This window comes from Paroedura picta, chromosome 13, assembly GCF_049243985.1.
Source record: "Paroedura picta isolate Pp20150507F chromosome 13, Ppicta_v3.0, whole genome shotgun sequence".
Taxonomy (NCBI): Eukaryota; Metazoa; Chordata; class Lepidosauria; order Squamata; family Gekkonidae; genus Paroedura; species Paroedura picta.
This window is the reverse complement of record NC_135381.1, coordinates 41,062,707-41,081,303: the sequence shown is the minus strand read 5'-3', so window position 1 is coordinate 41,081,303 and position 18,597 is coordinate 41,062,707.

Here is an 18,597-nt window from a genome sequence, read left to right as displayed (position 1 = left end):
AACATGGATGAGTCATTAGACTCCAGTTCCTTCATTTGGACCAGTGGCAAGGGCATTTGCTTCGTGGGGTGGTTGCAGTCCTGTTAGAACTGTTCTCACACAGCACTTCTGCCAGGGCTCTCTCTGCTCCACCTCCCTCACAGCATGTCTGTTGTTGGGAGAGGAAGGGAAGGCGATTGTCAGCCGCTTTGAGAGTCCTTCAAGAAGAGAAAAGCGGGGTATTAAAAAAACCCCTCTTCTTCTACTTCTTCCTCATCCCACATGAATACAGGAGAGGACCAAGATACTCCTGCCTCAGCTCTGCCTGCAGCAAAATCCTTCACAACAGCCTCCGTGATCTGGAAACTGGCTTCAGATGCTTGCATGTGGCAAGCATCATTCCAAGCCTGTCTGCAGCAAGCCCTGCCCCAGCCTTTTATAAAAGCGGTGATACAGACACCAAGCAGATGGGCGGAAAGGCTGCATTCCCAGGCAAGAGACCCTTAACGATTTATGGGCCTGAATTGGGGGTGGGGGGGAGAGGAGGCCATTAACCTGTGCATAGGAAATATGTCTGTTGTTATTATTCTCTGTAAACGTGTCATATGGTGGGGAAAATATGCACAGTAAAAAATCTGTGACGGATATAGAGGGTAGTAAACAGCCTGTTAAATCGAAACAGTAAAGTCGACAAAATGTACTTGATCCGGCTCAGCTGTAAAATGCCCTGTGGGTGCTCAAGTTACAGGCTGGACTGCGGAGTCCCCGGCCTGCGGCCCAGTTTTATTTGTGAGTGCAAACAGCGGTTCGGAAGGCAAATGCAACGGAGGAGGGGGAGTTTCCTTAATCAAATCTGTTGGTGAGCTCAGTAGTTCTCAACCTTCCTAAGGCCTTTAATACAATTCCTCATGTTGTGGTGCATAAAATGTTGTGGCACATAAAATGATGCAAGTGTTCTTTCATGGAAATTAAACCGAAACTGACCAATGGCGTGAAGATCCACTGTTCAAGATTGGATATAAATTGTTTTTTTCCCCCCTGGGGTTTCTCAGTTCAGTTCTGTCTCTTGTCCCACCATGCTGATCTCACCCTTTTCCGCTGCTCCAGACAGACAAATGCTCTATCTCGATCTACCCCGCAAGGCTGTTGTGTGGATGGTGCCCCCCCCCCGGTCAAGCTGTTTGCCCTGCCGTGACCCAAAGGGGTCCCCACCTCAAGGTTGAGAACCACTGGCTTAGCCCCAAGTGGTTCAGGTTTCAGTAGTACTGTCAATGGTTGGGAAATTCCTCGAGATTTTGGGAGAGGACCACAAATAGTTCTTATTCCTCCCCTGGGCCCTGGAGAATCCTGCAGAGTGCCTTTCTGCAAAAGGGTCCAAAATGAGATATAGTACTCACTGAGACCCCTGTCCTCCCTAGATTGAGGGGTCTGCCGGTACGAATACCGTGCAGGACCAGAAGCAGCCATAACAAATCAAAGAAAATTTGTAACAAGTTGGCAGGTACAGCTACGTGTGTCTGTATATTGACCTCTGAGGAAGATCCATAGGACTGAAATATATTAGGTCTAAAATTGTTGCCATCACCAGTATATTCGTTGAGATATTTTATGTGTGCCAGTCAGATATTTTAAAATGGTGTTTAAACATTTGAACTCTAATACATTGTTTGCTTTTTTCTATGTTTGGTTTTATCCCTAACCTTTTTGGTACTTGTCTGTTTCTGCACACAATAGATAATGCACTTTCAATGCACTTTAGAAGTAGATTTTCCGCACAAGAAAATCCAGCTGCCAAAGTACACTGAAAGTGCATTATCCAGTGTGTGTGGAACGGATTTTGTTTCCCCTCTATGTTACTTTCTGTGTGAGGCCTGTGCCATAGACTGGGGAGGCCCCCCACCCCCTGTCTGTTGCCAGGAGAGCTCAGGCACCCCTAAGGAAAACTGCTGACAAGTTGCCACTGATTTCTGGAAACCTGCAGGCTTTCAAGGCTAGAGATTTTCGACAGGGAAAATTGCCTGCGCATACCAACTTCCTTGGTGGTCTCCCATCCAAATATTAACCAGGCTTGACCCTGCTTAGCTTCTGAGATCTGACATGAATAGGTTAGCCCAGGCTACTCAAGTCAAGACAGTCATTCTATAGCTTTTGCTTTATTTACAAAGGTACAGGCAGAGCGTTGACTGAGAGCCAGTTTGGTGTGGTGGTTAGGAGCGCCAACGTCTAATCTGGCATGCCGGGTTCGATTCTGCACTCCCCCACATGCAACCAGCTGGGTGACCTTGGGCTTGCCATGGTGCTGATAAAACTGTTCTGACCGGGCAGTGATATCAGGGCTCTCTCAGCCCCACCAACCTCACAGGCTGTCTGTTGTGGGGAGAGGAATGGGAAGGCGACTGTAAGCTGCTTTGAGCCTCCTTCGGGTAGAAAAAAAGTGGCATATAAGAACCAACTCTTCTTCTTCTGGACACATTGAGGCATTCCTATCAGACAACCGAAATGTCACTCCAGATCCCCGAACAGAGATACGGTGCTCTGGAAAGGTATAAATATTGTTATTGTGAATCGGCTCACTTGTAGGAACTGGGCATCAAGGTTCCCCAGTTGGCCCTGGCTCCTGGGAGTCACTCCCCTGATCCTGCCGTTCAGTTCTCCATTCAGCTTGGAGAAGACGATCCCTCTCAGCCAAAGTGAGCGGGTGTATGGGCCAGAGTGGTCTGCATGCAATTAAGGTCAGCCAGCCAGAGCGCTGAAGAAACCTTTTGGCGTTTGTCAAAATATATATATATATATACTAAAAAATGGTTCAAGACAACTAGATTTTAAGCAAATGCAAAACTGTGGGCTTGTAATAGCTCTAAAGGGGGATAGCCCTCCATTCCCCCTTGCTCTTAGTCATTGCCCTGCCTGTATCTCTCGCCAAGGGACCAAGCCCTATGAAGATAGGTTGAGGGACTTGGGAATGTTCAGCCTGGAGAAAAGGAGGTTGAGAGGGGACATGATAGCCCTCTTTAAGTATTTGAAAGGTTGTCACTTGGAGGAGGGCAGGATGCTGTTCCTGTTGGCTGCAGAGGAGAGGACACGCAGTAATGGGTTTAAACTACAAGTACAACGATATAGGCTAGATATCAGGAAAAAGATTTTCACAGTCAGAGTAGTTCAGCAGTGGAATAGGCTGCCTAAGGAGGTGGTGAGCTCCCCCTCACTGGCAGTCTTCAAGCAAAGGTTGGATACACACTTTTCTTGGATGCTTTAGGATGCTTTGGGCTGATCCTGCATTGAGCAGGGGGTTGGACTAGATGGCCTGTGTGGCCCCTTCCAACTCTATGATTCTATGATTCTATGATTCTAAACAAACCATATCTGGATTCCTGGAGAGAATCAGGGAAAATTAGGTGCAACGTACTTCTTCCCTCCAATTTGTCTTCAGCGCCTTTGCTTTAAAGGCCGAGAGTAGAAAAGTCAACTTGAGTATGAATCACTTTGAAGCCCGATTAGTTTCCCAGGGTCTGGAAACATAATTGACATCGGCTGCTCTGCAAATGCAAAGAGAAGAAGGGATGGTCTTCTTCCCATTTTAATCAGGGATGCAACAGCATTTTCTTTTTAATTCACACTCCTCAGAGAGGTTGGGGGTGAAGGGAGGGAGGGGGAGGCAGTATTAAAATCTGTGGGCACTTGGAAATACTACCTGTGTCACTTCTAATAAGGAGGCTAAAATTGATGGCAGGGAAGGAAATCAAATGGGGCTGCAAGATCAGTAAAGAAGGAGGCGTGAATGCAAAATGGGCTCACCAACTCTGCAATTAGGGGCCCTGGCTCTTGTCCTTAGACTCCGAGCCCTCTGCTTAGAATGCTTGCCTAACGTCCAATATCGCCGTACAGTTTTCTTCTCTCTGCTGAAAGCCATCCATCTCAGGAATGCTTCCGAAGCTCCATGTATTAATCTCCCACGCCTCGCGATTCTTTTGACCGAAACCTGATTTGATTCACTTGAAAATGACTTCAGTGTATTGGATTTACAGTTCATTCAGCTGCCGCTGTGGACGTCGATACATTAGCACAAACTTGATGCAGGTAATAATTTGGTTTCTAATGAGGTTCCCAAGCAGAGTCCCCTTGTGGAAAATGGGAGCGAGGGACCACCGAACCCTCCTATCAGGCTGCATGCAGATTCTGTCATGGGGGGTGTCTTGGGGGGGGGCGGATCTTAGCGTGGGCTTGTCAAATTTCTTAGCCCGAGGGGGGGGGGATGGCAGTGCAATCAGAAAGTGAGAAAATCTCGTTGCCCAGGAATATGATTTTAGCCAGTAGGGCTGGGCAAGCCCAAGCAGGCCTTTCATTTGCTTTGGATTCAGAAAAGGATGAGGAAGAACGGGGTGTCCTCATAGCAAACTCACTGCAGAGGAGTTTCCCGTTGAACCTTGGAATGCATTCAGCCTTCCCTGCTCAAAGCTCACAAGAACAAACATGCAAGTTCCTGAGAAATAAAATGAAGGAAGATGGGGATATTCAGAGTAGGGTGGGGTGATATTTCCCTTTTCTGGAAGAGCTGCAGGTCAGAGGAGATTGACACATGACCAGCTGTGGAACAGTAACAGGAGGGCAATGTCAGGAGCCAGCAAGAGTACAGGTGTCCTGATTACTGAACACCCCATCATGGTCTTTTGCAATTTTGTTTCCGTGTAGTTAGGGGTTCGAGGCTCTAAGTCTCTGAGTGAGGCAAATCATATTATGCTGAATACACAATATTTTGCCTGATCAAAAACAAGACAACATTTTATAAATACACCATTTCAACCAGTTGAAGAATGTTTTTTTTAAATATTGTAACCATATATAGATTTGTTGTTGTTGTTATGTGCGAAGTCGTGTCCGACCCATCGCGACCCCATGGACAATGATCCTCCAGGCCTTCCTGTCCTCTACCATTCCCCGGAGTCCTTTTAAGTTTGCACCTACTGCTTCAGTGACTCCATCCATCCACCTCATTCTCTGTCGTCCCCTTCTTCTTTGGCCCTCGATCGCTCCTAGCATTAGGCTCTTCTCCAGGGAGTCCTTCCTTCTCATGAGGTGGCCAAAGTATTTGAGTTTCATCTTCAGGATCTGGCCTTCTAAAGAGCAGGCAGGGCTGATCTCCTCTAGGACTGACCGGTTTGTTCGCCTTGCAGTCCAAGGGACTCGCAAGAGTCTTCTCCAGCACCAGAGTTCAAAAGCCTCAATTCTTTGACGCTCGGCCTTCCTTATGGTCCAACTTTCGCAGCCATACATTGCAACTGGGAATACCATAGCCTTGACTAAACGCACTTTTGTTGGCAGGGTGATGTCTCTGCATTTTAGGATGCTGTCTAGATTTGCCATAGCTTTCCTCCCCAGGAGCAAGCGTCTTTTAATTTCTTTGCTGCAGTCCCCATCTGCAGTGATCTTGGAGCCCAGGAAAATAAAATCTGTCACTATCTCCATTTCTTCCCCATCTATTTGCCAGGAATTCAGAGGGCCGGATGCCATGATCTTTGTTTTCTTGATGTTGAGTTTCAAGCCAACTTTTGCACTCTCCTCCTTCACCCGAATCAACAGGCTCTTTAGTTCCTCTTCACTTTCTGCCATTAGAGTGGTATCATCTGCATATCTGAGGTTGTTGATATTTCTCCCTGCAATCTTGATCCCTATTTGTGACTCCTCTAATCCCGCCTGTCTCATGATGTGCTCCGCATACAAGTTAAATAGACAAGGCGACAGTATACAGCCTTGCCGAACTCCTTTCTCAATTTTGAACCAATCCGTGATTCCATGTTCAGTTCTCACTGTTGCTTCTTGGCCTGCATATAAATTTCTCAAGAGACAAATAAGATGCTCTGGTATTCCCATCTCTTTAAGAACTTGCCACAATTTGTTGTGCTCCACACAATCAAAGGCTTTTGCATAGTCAATGAAGCAGAAGTAGATGTTCTTCTGGTACTCCCTAGCTTTTTCCATGATCCAGCGTATGTTGGCAATTTGATCTCTAGTTCCTCTGCCTCTTTGAAATCCTGCCTGTACTTCTGGAAGTTCTCGGTCCACATATTGCTGGAGCCTAGCTTGTAGGATTTTGAGCATAACTTTGCTAGCATGAGAAATTAGTGCAATGGTGCGGTAGTTTGAACATTCTTTGGCATTGCCCTTCTTTGGGATTGGAATGTAAACTGACCTTTTCCAATCCTGTGGCCATTGCTGAGTTTTCCAAATTTGCTGACATATTGAGTGTAGCACTTTTACTGCATCGTCCTTTAAGATTTTGAATAGTTCAACTGGAATGCTGTCACCACCACTAGCTTTATTGTTGCTCAGACTTCCTAAGGCCCATTTGACTTCACATTCCAGGATGTCTGGCTCCAGGTCAGTAACTACCCCATTGTGGTCATCAGGGATGTTAAGCTCGCTCTTGTATAGTTCTTCTGTATAATTTTGCCACCTTTGCTTAATCTCTTCTGCTTCTGTGAGGTCCCTACCATTTTGGTCCCTTATCATACCCATCTTTGCATGAAACGTTCTCTTCATATCTCCAATTTTCTTGAAAAGATCTCTGGTCCTCCCCATTCTATTGTTTTCTTCTATTTGTTTGCACTGTTCATTTAAGAAGGCATTCTTATCTCTTCTAGCTTTTCTCTGGAATTCTGCATTCAATTGGGTGTATCTTTCTCTTTCTCCCTTGCCTTTCACTTCCCTTCTCTCCTTAGCTATTTGTAAAGCTTCCTCAGACAGCCATTTTGATTTTTTGCATTTCTTTTTCTTTGGGATGGTTTTAGTTGCTACCTCTTGTACAATGTCGCGAACCTCCGTCCATAGTTCTTCAGGCACTCTGTCTATCAGATCTAATTCCTTAAATCTATTTGTCACCTCTACTGTATATTCGTCGGGGATATGATTTAGTTCATACCTGAGTGGCCTAGTGCTTTTCCCTACTTTTTTCAATTTAAGCCTAAATTTTGCAACAAGAAGCTCATGATCTGAACCACAATCAGCTCCTGGTCTTGTTTTTATTGCCTGTATAGAACTTTTCCATCTTTGGCTGCAGAGCACATAGTCAATCTGATTTCTGTGTTGACCGTCTGGTGATGTCCATGTGTAGAGTCGTCTCTTGGGTTGTTGGAAAAGAGTGTTTGCTATGACCATTGTATTCTCTTGACAAAATTCTACCAGCCTGTGTCCTGCTTCATTTTGTACTCCAAGGCCAAACTTGCCTGTTATCCCGGTTATCTTTTGGCTTCCTACTTTAGCATTCCAATCCCCCATGATGATAAGCACATCATTTTTTGGCGTTGCTTCTATAAGGTGTTGTAGGGCTTCATAGAACTGATCAACTTCATCCTCTTCAGCAGCAGTGGTTGGGGCATAGACCTGGATCACTGTGATGTTGAATGGTTTGCCTTGGATTCGAACTGAGATCATTCTGTCATTTTGGGGATTGTATCCCAAGACTGCTTTTCCTACTCTCTTATTGATTATGAAGGCTACTCCATTTCTTCTGCGAGATTCTTGTCCACAGTAGTATACCTGATGGTCATCTGAATTAAATTCACCCATTCCTGTCCATTTTAGTTCACTGATTCCTAAAATGTCGATGTTCAGTCTTGTCATTTCTTGTTTGACCACGTCCAGCTTACCTTGATTCATGGATCTGACGTTCCAGGTTCCTATGGAATAAAAATCTTTACAGCATCGGACTATCTTTTCGCCACCAGTTACTTCCACAACTGAGCGTCCTTTCGGCTTTGGCCCAGCCGCTTCATTCATTCTGGCGCTACTCGTACTAGCCGTCTGCTCATCCCCAGTAGCATATTGGACACCTTCCGACCTGAGGGGCTCATCTTCCGGCGTCATAACGTTATACCTTTTGGAACTGTCCATAGAGTTTTCATGGCAAAGATACTGGAGTGGTTTGCCATTTCCTTCTCCAGTGGATCACCTTTTGTCAGAGCTCTCAGCTATGACCTGTCCGTCTTGGGTGGCCCTGCACGGCATAGCTCATAGCTTCACTGAGCTACGCAAGCCCCCTTGCCACAACAAGGCAGCGATCCTTGAAGGGGGTATATAGATTTACAACTATATAAGTAAATAAAGTCATCATATTATAGAAGAAGAAAAGGGAACTCTAATGCAGTCCATTTCCGCAACTGAGTAAATTTTAATATTTGTGCATTATTTAATTTGTGCATCGGATTCCCATAAGAAGAAGAGTTGGTTTTTATACTCTGCTTTTCTGTACCAGAAGGATTCTCAAAGAGGCTTCCAATCGCCTTCCCTTCCTCTCCCCACAACAGGCATCCTGTGAGGTAGGCAGGGCTGAGAGAGCTTTGAGAGAAATTGCAACTGGACTGCAACTGGCCCAAGGACACCCACCGCTGCATGTGGAAGAAGAGGGGAGAATCAAATCCAGCTCTCCAGGTTAGGACTGTGATGAGCCCAAGGTCACCCAGCAGTGAAGGAATCAAACCCACCTTGCCAGATTAGAAGCCACTTCTCTTAACCACAACACCAAGCTGGCTCTGGGATAACATTGTTGTACAAACATTTCTTGCCTATATCTTTTCCAGCTTGGTGCAGTGGTTAGGAACGTGGACTTCTAATCTGGTGAGCTGGGTTTGATTCCCCACTCCTCCTCCACATGCAGCCAGCTGGGTGACCTTGGGCTCACCACAACCCTGATAGAGCTGTTCTGACCGAGCAGTGATATCAGGGCTCTCTCAGCCTCCCCTCCCTCACAGGGTGTCTGTTGTGGGGAGAGGAAAGGGAAGGGCATTGGAAGCCGCTGGAGGCCTCACTTCAAGAAGGACGTAGATAAAATTGAAAGGGTACAGAGGAGAGCAACGAGGATGATCCGGGGCCAAGGGACCAAGCCCTATGAAGATAGGTTGAGGGACTTGGGAATGTTCAGCCTGGAGAAAAGGAGGTTGAGAGGGGACATGATAGCCCTCTTTATTTGAAAGGTTGTCACTTGGAGGAGGGCAGGATGCTGTTCCCGTTGGCTGCAGAGGAAAGGACATGCAGTAATGGGTTTAAACTACAAGTGCAACGATATAGGCTAGATATCAGGGGAAATATTTTCACAGTCAGAGTAGTTCAGTGGTGGAATAGGCTGCCTAAGGAGGTGGTGAACTCCCCCTCACTGGCAGTCTTCAAGCAAAGATTGGATACACACTTTTCTTGCATGCTTTAGGATGCTTAGGGCTGATCCTGCGTTAGCAGGGGGTTGGACTAGATGGCCTGTATGGCCCCTTCCAACCCTATGATTCTATGATTCTATGAGATTCCCTCTGGTAGAGAAAAGTGGCATATAAGAACCAACTCTTCTTAAATACCTAACAGTATTATTTTGTTCCTATATACACAGCAGCTGCATGGAACTGCCTCTAAAGCCGCTTTGAGACTCCCTCTGAAAGAGAAAAGTGGCATTTTGCTAGTTTTGCTGCTCCATATGCATAGATACTCCATGTGGCACAGCAGTAATAACTCCTTCCCAGAATGGTTTTAGCAAAAGAAAATGACTTGTGGGAGAAACAGGAGCCCTACCTGCAGAGCCACAGAATCCATCTGGGCTCTGCTCGGTGGCCTTAGGGAAGATGCAAAAATGCACGTAAACAGATGGGAAAAAAGGAACCTAGTATAATTCTGAATTAAATATTTGTTGGTCCAGGAGATAGTGCCATTGGTATAGCAACTCAGGGTAAGAGCTGCTTGTTCATCCATACTGAGATACAGTCACAGTTTTTGGAAATGAGCCAGGCTCCATTCCCAAAGAGCCTCTGAAGAAAAGTGGAGTTGAAATATTCCTGTTGCCTATTGGAGAAAGTGGTCATTGTAGTTCTGGCTCTGAAGATCAGCCCAGCCCAGCCCAGCCCAGCCCAGCCCAGCCCAGCCCAGCCTGGATGGTTTGCAGGCCCATCATCCGCCATACTCATCAGCCAGTGGAGTGATTTCTGCTCTTTGCAGCTCGCCTGTAATGTGGCTCTTCTGCTGTTTCCACCCTTTCCCGGTTTCCGCTTACTGGTGAGCCAAGGGGTAGTAACCCAGGAGGCTATCCCGATACAGCAGCTTTTCATCCGGCTCTTGAGCTGTTTGATAGTTCGCCAGGAATTTCCGCTTGCTTCGTTGCAGCGACAGCAGGCACAGTGAGGCTCTTTTCAAAAATGGCTGAGAGGCTCAAGGGTGCAGCGCTGTCAAGCACCATCAAGGCTGGCAGAGAGACTGGCCCGTCTGGTTCTCTGCCTTTAGCAGCTGGCATCCCTCTGTGGCTCCCAGCACTTCTAGCTGGCCCACATGCAAACCCAGCAAGCTGGCAGGGGAAGGATTACGACCCGGAGCCTTCCCAAGTGAAATAGAAACACAGAGCAACCCCCTTCTCAACAAGGAAATTCCCCTCTGTGACCCCACTCTAAGCCCAGAGGAAGGCAAAACCCCGCTAGGATCCCTGGTTAATCTGGCTGGGGATGGGGGGGGGGTCAGTTTGACCCCAAAGTAACATTGGCATTATCCTGGGTGTGTAAGCCATGAAAATTGGCAAACAACAGTTTTCTGCACTGAGTGAAAGAGATGCTTATGTTGTACCATTCAGTTGTGTCTGACTCTTGGCGATCCTCTGGCTCATCCATTGCCATGACTTGCATGGCTTCTTTTAGTTGTATGATGCTCTGGCTGGTGTCCATTTTGATTTATTTAACCATCACATTCGTTGTCGGCCTGGTTTCCTTTTACCACTGACCAACCTAGCATAATTGCTCTATTCTTTGAGTTGAATTGCGTGATATGGCCAGAGTAAGTGAGCCGGAGTTTCATGATTTCACAGTCAGAGTAGTTCAGCAGTGGAATAGGCTGCCTAAGGAGGTGGTGAGCTCCCCCTCACTGGCAGTCTTCAAGCAAAGGTTGGATACACTTTTCTTGGATGCTTTAGGATGCTTAGGGCTGATCCTGCGTTGAGCAGGAGGTTGGACTAGATGGCCTGTGTGGCCCCTTCCAACTCTATGATTCTGTGATTCTACTGCAATATTGCAAATTTGTTTACAATAACAACAAATGTAATACAAACAATAGTTCAGGGAAAAGTCCAACAGGTTCGTTCCAACTGAAGTCCAAATGAGGATCTGGTGGTCGGCTGTTTTGCAGGTTGGCTTCTACAGTGGCCCTAAATGATTGACGTAAAATGGTGTCTCCCCTGGTTAGTAGAACCTCTGGAATTTCCCCACTAATCTCCCCCCCCACACACATACCCTCTTCATGAATATGAACCTTGTCATTCCCTCTCAGCCTACTTGGTTGACACAGTCCAAAGTGGGCATGTTGAGAATGTCCCCGCACCCATGGACTGCCTCTTTCCCTTGTATTCCTTTCCAGTTTCTGCTTAGCCCATCAAATGATTGAATCATTCTTCTCCTTCCCAATAAATGACTCGAGATCTTGCACTTTCATTCAGATTAACCTTCAGGTTTACTGGGCAGTTTAATGAGCTGGCTGATATATTTGGAGCGATTGTGTAAATTCAGCCAAGGAATACAAGGTTAAAAATGACTTAGGTGATCATCAGCCCTGCCCGTTGCAATGGGAGGAGAAACCGCGCATGGTCGTGGCCATTGCTAAGAAGCAACAAGTCTGAGAGCACATTTGGAGGGTTAGTCTCCAGAGTATAAAGATCCTTTCTTTGTATGCTTGAGTGATAAGCTATTGCCCCTTTCTAAAGAAATCAATTACGGGCAGAATCGTCTGCAGTAGAAACCATCAGGAAATCAATATCAAAGGGAAGAAAAGTAGCATATATTGACCTCAGGACTCTGCCATTCCAAACTTCTGCATGTATGAACTAGGCCTAGAGGTGCCAACCTCCAGGTTGGACCTGGGGCATTTCTGGAGTGATTTCTAGAGAAGAGGTCTCCTGGAGAAAATTGCTTATTTGCAGGGTTAACACTGTAGAATTATTAGATTCAAATGGGTAGCCGTTTGGGTCTGAAGCAGCACAATAAAATCTGAGTCTAGTAGCACCTTTAAGACCAACAAAGATTTATTCTTCTTCAGACTAGTCTGACAAAGAGTGCTTGCACTCAAAAGCTCACGCTTTGAATAAATTTTTGTTGGTCTTAAAGGTGCTCCTGGACTCTGATTTTATTGTGGAATTATAATTGCAACCCTGGGCCGCTCTCATTGTCCACCTAGCTCAGCTCTTCCTGCCCCTGATGGCTTCGGTTTTGTAGGGCACCAAATATCTGCAACTCCCCTAAACACTATTTTTGCCTGTGCGTAGCAGGCATGCACAGCCTGGCTTTAATTCCTCGGCTTCTCTTCCTTTCATTCATTCGGTCAGCTACTTAACCTTGACTTTTGGTGGTGGCTTTTTCCCTCATTATCTTTCTCCATTATATATTATTTGGTTTTGTTACAGTCACTAGACTTTAACTGCTTGGACGGATTAATATTTAATGGCACAAATGACTTCATTAAAACAACGTCCTTCAAAGAAATATGCCTGGCACCTTTGAGAGCCAGTAGATAGATGCACACAACAGAAGAACCGGATGATGAAGTATCTTGAAGTGGTCATGAGAAGCCCGGCAGGACCTCCAGAATAACCTCACCGATATTTAGACCCAGCCTTCTCAACCGGGGGTTCTTGATGGCCCTGGAAGGTTTTCCCAAACGGGTGGGAGTTAATTCATTTTTAATACATAGTTTTAAAGGTGTACAACATTTATTGGGTGATATGACCATGTATGGTCATGGCGACTTGTCACCCCCTCTCGAAATGGCCAATGACAGGCCTAGAGGGGATGGGGAGGAGAGGAGCCCTGGGTGTGCACAACTAATCTTCTTAATGACAAGAATGACGAGAATGCTGGAAGGGAAGAGAGCATGGGAAGGGTGGGCGCTACTCAAACAAGAGCTATTGCATGCTCAATCCATGACTTCAAGAGCCGGTCATATAGGTAGGTGTATCATTATTTCTTTTGACTTTCAATTTATTTCATGAAAAGATCTCTTCATCTGCCCTCTTGCCGCTTAGCAATGCTGGAAGACAGTCACAGCGAGAACCTGTAGAGTAGTCAGTGTCAGACATCACCTTCAGTAGGGTTCAAACCGGCTGGTTGGGAAATGCCTTGAGATTTTGGGGTGGAGTTTGGAGAGGCTGGGGTTTGGGGAAGGACTTCTGAGAGGTAGAACTCCACAGTCCATCCTCAAAGCAGTCATTTCCTCCAGGGCAGGGGTAGTCAAACTGCGGCCCTCCAGATGTCCATGGACTACAATTCCCAGGAGTCCCCTGCCAGCATTCCCTGGGAATTGTAGTCCATGGACATCTGGAGGGCCGCAGTTTGACTACCCCTGCTCCAGGGGAACTAATTGCGGACGTTGGGAGATGGGTTACAGTTCTGGGAGCTGGTCAGGGTAATGCGGGTATGTTTGGAATCTTGCCACTGCATGGTGGCCGTAGCCACAAAATAGCTCCTGAAGAAGAAGAAGAAGAAGAAGAAGAAGAAGAAGAAGAAGAAGAAGAAGAAGAGTTGGTTCTTATATGCCGCTTTTCACTACCCAAAGGACTCTCCCTCCAAAAGAGGGAGCTCCATCTTAGACTTGATGTGTCTATGTCACTGCTTACATGACCCAGAAGTGATGTCAAAAAAATCGAGCCCAGTAGCACCTTTAAGACCAACAAGGTTTATTCAAGATGTGAGCTATTTTGTCTGAGGAAGACCGTTTACGCACCGGGAACTTCACTGCCTTAGCTCCCGTGCAGGAACAAATATCAGAGGCTGATGAGGCTCAACAGGCCAAATGCTCCCCCTTGCAGGTGCAGGAAGAGATGGGGCAACCTGCCATGAATAAAACTCCAGCCTGCAGCCCAGCATGAAACCTCCAGTGCGTAATCGATCGAAGAGTGCTTGCATTCGAAAGCACACGCCTTGAATGGATCTTTGTTGGCCTTAAAGGTGCTTTGGACTCTGTTTTTGTTGTGCTACTGCACAGCAACCCACTTGAATCTACCAGAAGTGACGTTCTCACTCCAGGACATCAGGGAGACACTCTGGTATTTGGGCAAAAACTCGATGGTAGAAGTCAAATTTCTTGTATTTTGCCTAAATTCCAGGGGTCTCCATGGGGGTCTCAACCCCCCAAAGAAATGCTGGTTTGTGATTTTCAGTGAGGACTGTGAAAAGGATCATGAGGCAGATTCATAAGGAAGAACACAAACTGCAGAGCTGCTGCAAATACATTGGATTAGGAACCATTCCTTGCAAGTGAGCGCGAGACACAGATTTCAATTAAATGAGGATATTTTTACATTATTTCTCAATCCTTTCTGGATAAAAGGACTTTAGAAGAAACACACATAATCTTATGCTCATGAAGCTGGTTCTAAAAGCTGACTGAATTTCTTCTTGGACCAAAGTGGAGCTGGAGGGGTGGGCGGAGAGGGGGGAGTGCATCTCAATATCTAAATCCACTTATCCATTTCGGGGCTTTGAAATGATTCCTGAGTCTTTTAACAGCTCAGGATACGAAGTCAGCACATAAAAAACAAAAAAAAAACCCTCTAGGCCCTTTTGAAACATTGCGGTATTTGTGGAAATTGAAAGCCTGGCTCAGCAGATCACATGTCCAAGTAGCTGCAATTGGGACGCAGCGTTGCAAAGAGAATTTAGACCTTGCATGTCATTGCCCAAGGTTGCCAGCCTCCAGGTCATACCTGGAGATCTCCCAGAATCACAGCTGCTGCCCAGACTATAGAGCTCAGTTCCCGTGAAGAAATTGGCGGCTTTGTAGGTTGGCAGCCTTGGGCAATTAAATCCCTGTGGGGCAACCTCCTGTCTTCAAATATTGACTTTTCACAGGCTCCACCCCCAAGCCTCCAGGAATTTCCCAACCCCAAAGTGGCAACCATATACTAACCCCCAACACCAGGTATGTTGGGATATGGAATGATATGGCATACCTCATCTCCTTAGATCTTGGAGGCTAAATAGTTTTGTTGCTTGGATGGGAGATCACCAAGGAAGATTTTGCACAATCTGGCCAGCCACATCTGCTTCTCATTTGCCTTGAAAGCCTGTTGCTTGGTGCTGGCATAATTTGCTTGCGACTGGACAGCATGAACATACACCAGGGAAGCAAACTCACTTTACAAGACAGATGGGGCAAGCAGCATATGGTGAGGTGAGAGCCCATGGACAACAGGCAGTTTGGTCTCTCCTCGTGTTTTTGTAAACTACACTGAATTCTAGGGGATTGATTTGCCGTTTTGACAAAGAATTAACATTGGCTGTATTTGGTTGTGAGACACAGTCTACTGATGTATCAGAATTGATTTTTGCTATATATTCCCTGTCATGTAAGGAGTTCTTAGTCTGAGGAAGAGTGCTTGCCCTCGAAAGCTCACGCCTTGAATAAATCTTTGTTGGTCTTCAAGGTGCTCCTGGACTCTGATTTTATTGTGCTACTTCAGACCAACACGGCTACTCATTTAAATCTCACTTTACAAGACTTTGCTTTAGAAGACCTTGCTGAGAACTTATTATTTATTATTTATTATGAGATTTTTATGCTGCCCCTCTCCAAAAATGGGCTCTGGGTGGCTTGCATCAGAGTATACAACATATCACATACAGATTCAAGTAAAACGCACTTTAAGCTAAAACAATACTAAAATTCTTACTGTAATCGCTCTGTCCCTTAAACTGCCCGATGAGCTAGGCATGCCACTGATAAAGACCTACTGTACGGCCTGGCTCTAGATGGGGGCTCGCAAGCTGGGCAGCCAAATATTTATGACTAATTATTCCTTTTGATGCCCATTGACTTTTCTTTATTACATAAATTCAGCTTTAATTTAAACCACAATCCAGAGGATATGATAGCTGGAATAGTCCAGATCTCTCTCTCTTACACCCCTCTCTTTCCTCCCTCCCTCCCTCCCTCCCTTATCTCTCTCCTTTCTTCTCTACTCTCTTCTCATTCTCTCTCCTCTCTCCTCATTCTCTCTCTTCCTTCTCTCTCCTTTCTTCTCTACTCTCTCTCTCTTCTCATGCTCTCTCCTCTCTCTGTCTTCCCTCTCTTCCACTTCTCTCTCATTCTCCTCTGTTTTCCTCTCTCCTCTCCTCTCCTCTCCTCTCCTCTCCTCTCCTCTCCTCTCCTCTCCTCTCCTCTCCTCTCCTCTCCTCTCCTCCCCTCCCCTCCCCTCCCCTCCCCTCCCCTCTGTCCTCTTTGAGTTATTTGTTTCTAAGGGATGCTGATACATGGACAATAATTGTATTCCACACAGCCACTGCCAGCTATATAATACCTCTACCTTCACACATCAGTTGAATCTTGCTCTCATATGTGATAAAGGAGATAAGCTACAGGGGCTCCGGTGAAATTTAAGTAAGCCTGCAAGAAATGTATACCTTCTGAGGCACTGGAAGGAATTAGTCAAATGAACAAGTGCTGCAGCTTTGGTTAATCGTCAGGAATAAATGGAACATTGTATTTGGCCAAAATGTCATGGAGAATTATTCAGCTTTATTTCAGCATAACCATAGACACAGGTTCCAGGTGTGACTCATAAGAACATCAGAGCCCTGCTGGATCAGACCATTTAATCTAGCATCTTGTCTCACACAGGGCCTCTGAATTTAAAGTTTCCCCTCAGCCACTAGGACTAGTAGCTATTGACAGAATTATCCACCATGAATCTATCTAATCCCCCTTTAAATCTGTATATTCCTGTGGCCATCACTACTTCCTCTGGCAGTGGATTCCACATCTTAATCGCTCTCTGTATAAAGTAGTATTTCCTTTTGGCTGTCCTGATCCTACTTCCCACCAACCTTTGAGTTCATGTCCACTCTCTCCATCGCAGGTGTGTTTTTCTTCTTTTTTGGGGAGCAGGGCAGAGGGGTGGCCTGAAAGCAGGGGACCCCCACTGTGGCCAGGGTGCGCGTGTCTGACAACCCGATCTTCAGGCTTCCAGAAGCTCCACAAGTGGAGAAATCAGGAAGAATACGGTATGGAAGCATAGCTTTGGACATGCCCACCTGGGGCCCCTACTCTTCCGACCCCCACCCCATCATTGGCCTTTTTGGGAGAGGGGTGGGTGGGTCAACATGACCATATATGGTCATATCGCCCGATAAGTGTTTAACAAATTTAAAATATATATAAAAATGAATCAACTCCCACTCATTCAGGAAACCCTTCCGGAGCTGTCACGAGATACCCCATAGTATCACAAAACCCTGGCCGAGAAAGCCTGCCCTACAGGATCCCAGTAAGCTGTCAGGGAGTTGGTGCCCCTTTTCACAAGAATGAAAGACTTTTCTGGGGAGATGGCCGGCTGGAACAGAATTAGCCGAGAAGATTTTCTTGAGGTCCCTTTAAAGTGTTGAAGACTGCTTGTGTCAGCAGGATGATAATCACCGTCTGCCCGGAATCTCTGCAGACAAAGGACACTAAAGAGATATTTAATAATACTTAGAATTCTCCTCCAAAAGTCTGCCTTCTGTGTTTATGGAGAGAGAATTCGTAGAAGTGTGCTGCTGTTCTTGCTCTTTGTCACTTGTTTAATTGTTCCTGGGCCTTTTGCAGATGTGAAAGAATCACAGGAGCAAATAAAAACAGAGTGGAGAGAGGAACAGCGTGGAAGAAAGTATACCTTTATGAGGATCAAGGGATTAAAAAGTGAAATGTATCCTGCTGTTGACTGGTAAGAAGAAAGCCTCTCTGTGACTTGGCTGCAGCTATTCCTTTTAATCTATTGATGCCGAAACCTCTTTGGGGCTCTTGATACAATTGGAAAAGGAAGCGGAACATTTATAATACATAATATATCAGCTCCTTATTAAAGCCTTTGACAGTAGGAGACCTACCGCACATGTTGGATAATGCACTTTCAATGCACTTTAGGAATAGATTTTCCTGTTCAGCACAAAAAAAAAAAACAGCTGCAAAAGCACATCCCAAAATGTGCGGAATGGGCTTGACTCCGGCAATTTTCAAATTGTATTCCATTTTAGTAATTGGTTGCTAATGGATTTTCTGTCATTTCAGACAGACCCGTTTTAGTAACTGGCTGCTAACAGAACTTATTTACCTGTTCATACAAACCCTCTCCCATCAGGCTAGCCAAGTGTGGTTCGGCTGATTAAAATGTCCAAAGCACCTCCTAAAAGGATGCTCCCCCCCCATCTTTTTTTTTTTTGCCATATGATCATCTGGAGACTGTTTTTTGAAAGTTTTAAGTTGAGCCCTACGGCACTAAACTAATATAGCACTGAAATGGCACCATTGGGAGCATTTCCGCACATCGATAAAAATAGCATTACATCAGCTGAATGGCGTAGTGCTAAATATTATCGTGCCTCCCGGCCCCTCATCACCTTTTTTCTGTCTAACTCTAGTCTGCTGCCTTTTTGTGCTTCACATTCGCCACAACTGCTGCTGGAAATGGCGGAAGAGAACAACACGCTTTACACGCAACTCTCTTCCGCCTATCAATCAATCCAGGCAGCCAATCCCCTTTCTCCATGTTTTTAAAGTCCTGCGATGCCTGCTAATATTTTATAAATTCATACTTCTGGACTAGAACTCTGGTCTGATCTGGCAGGCCTCTTCTGACGTTCTTAC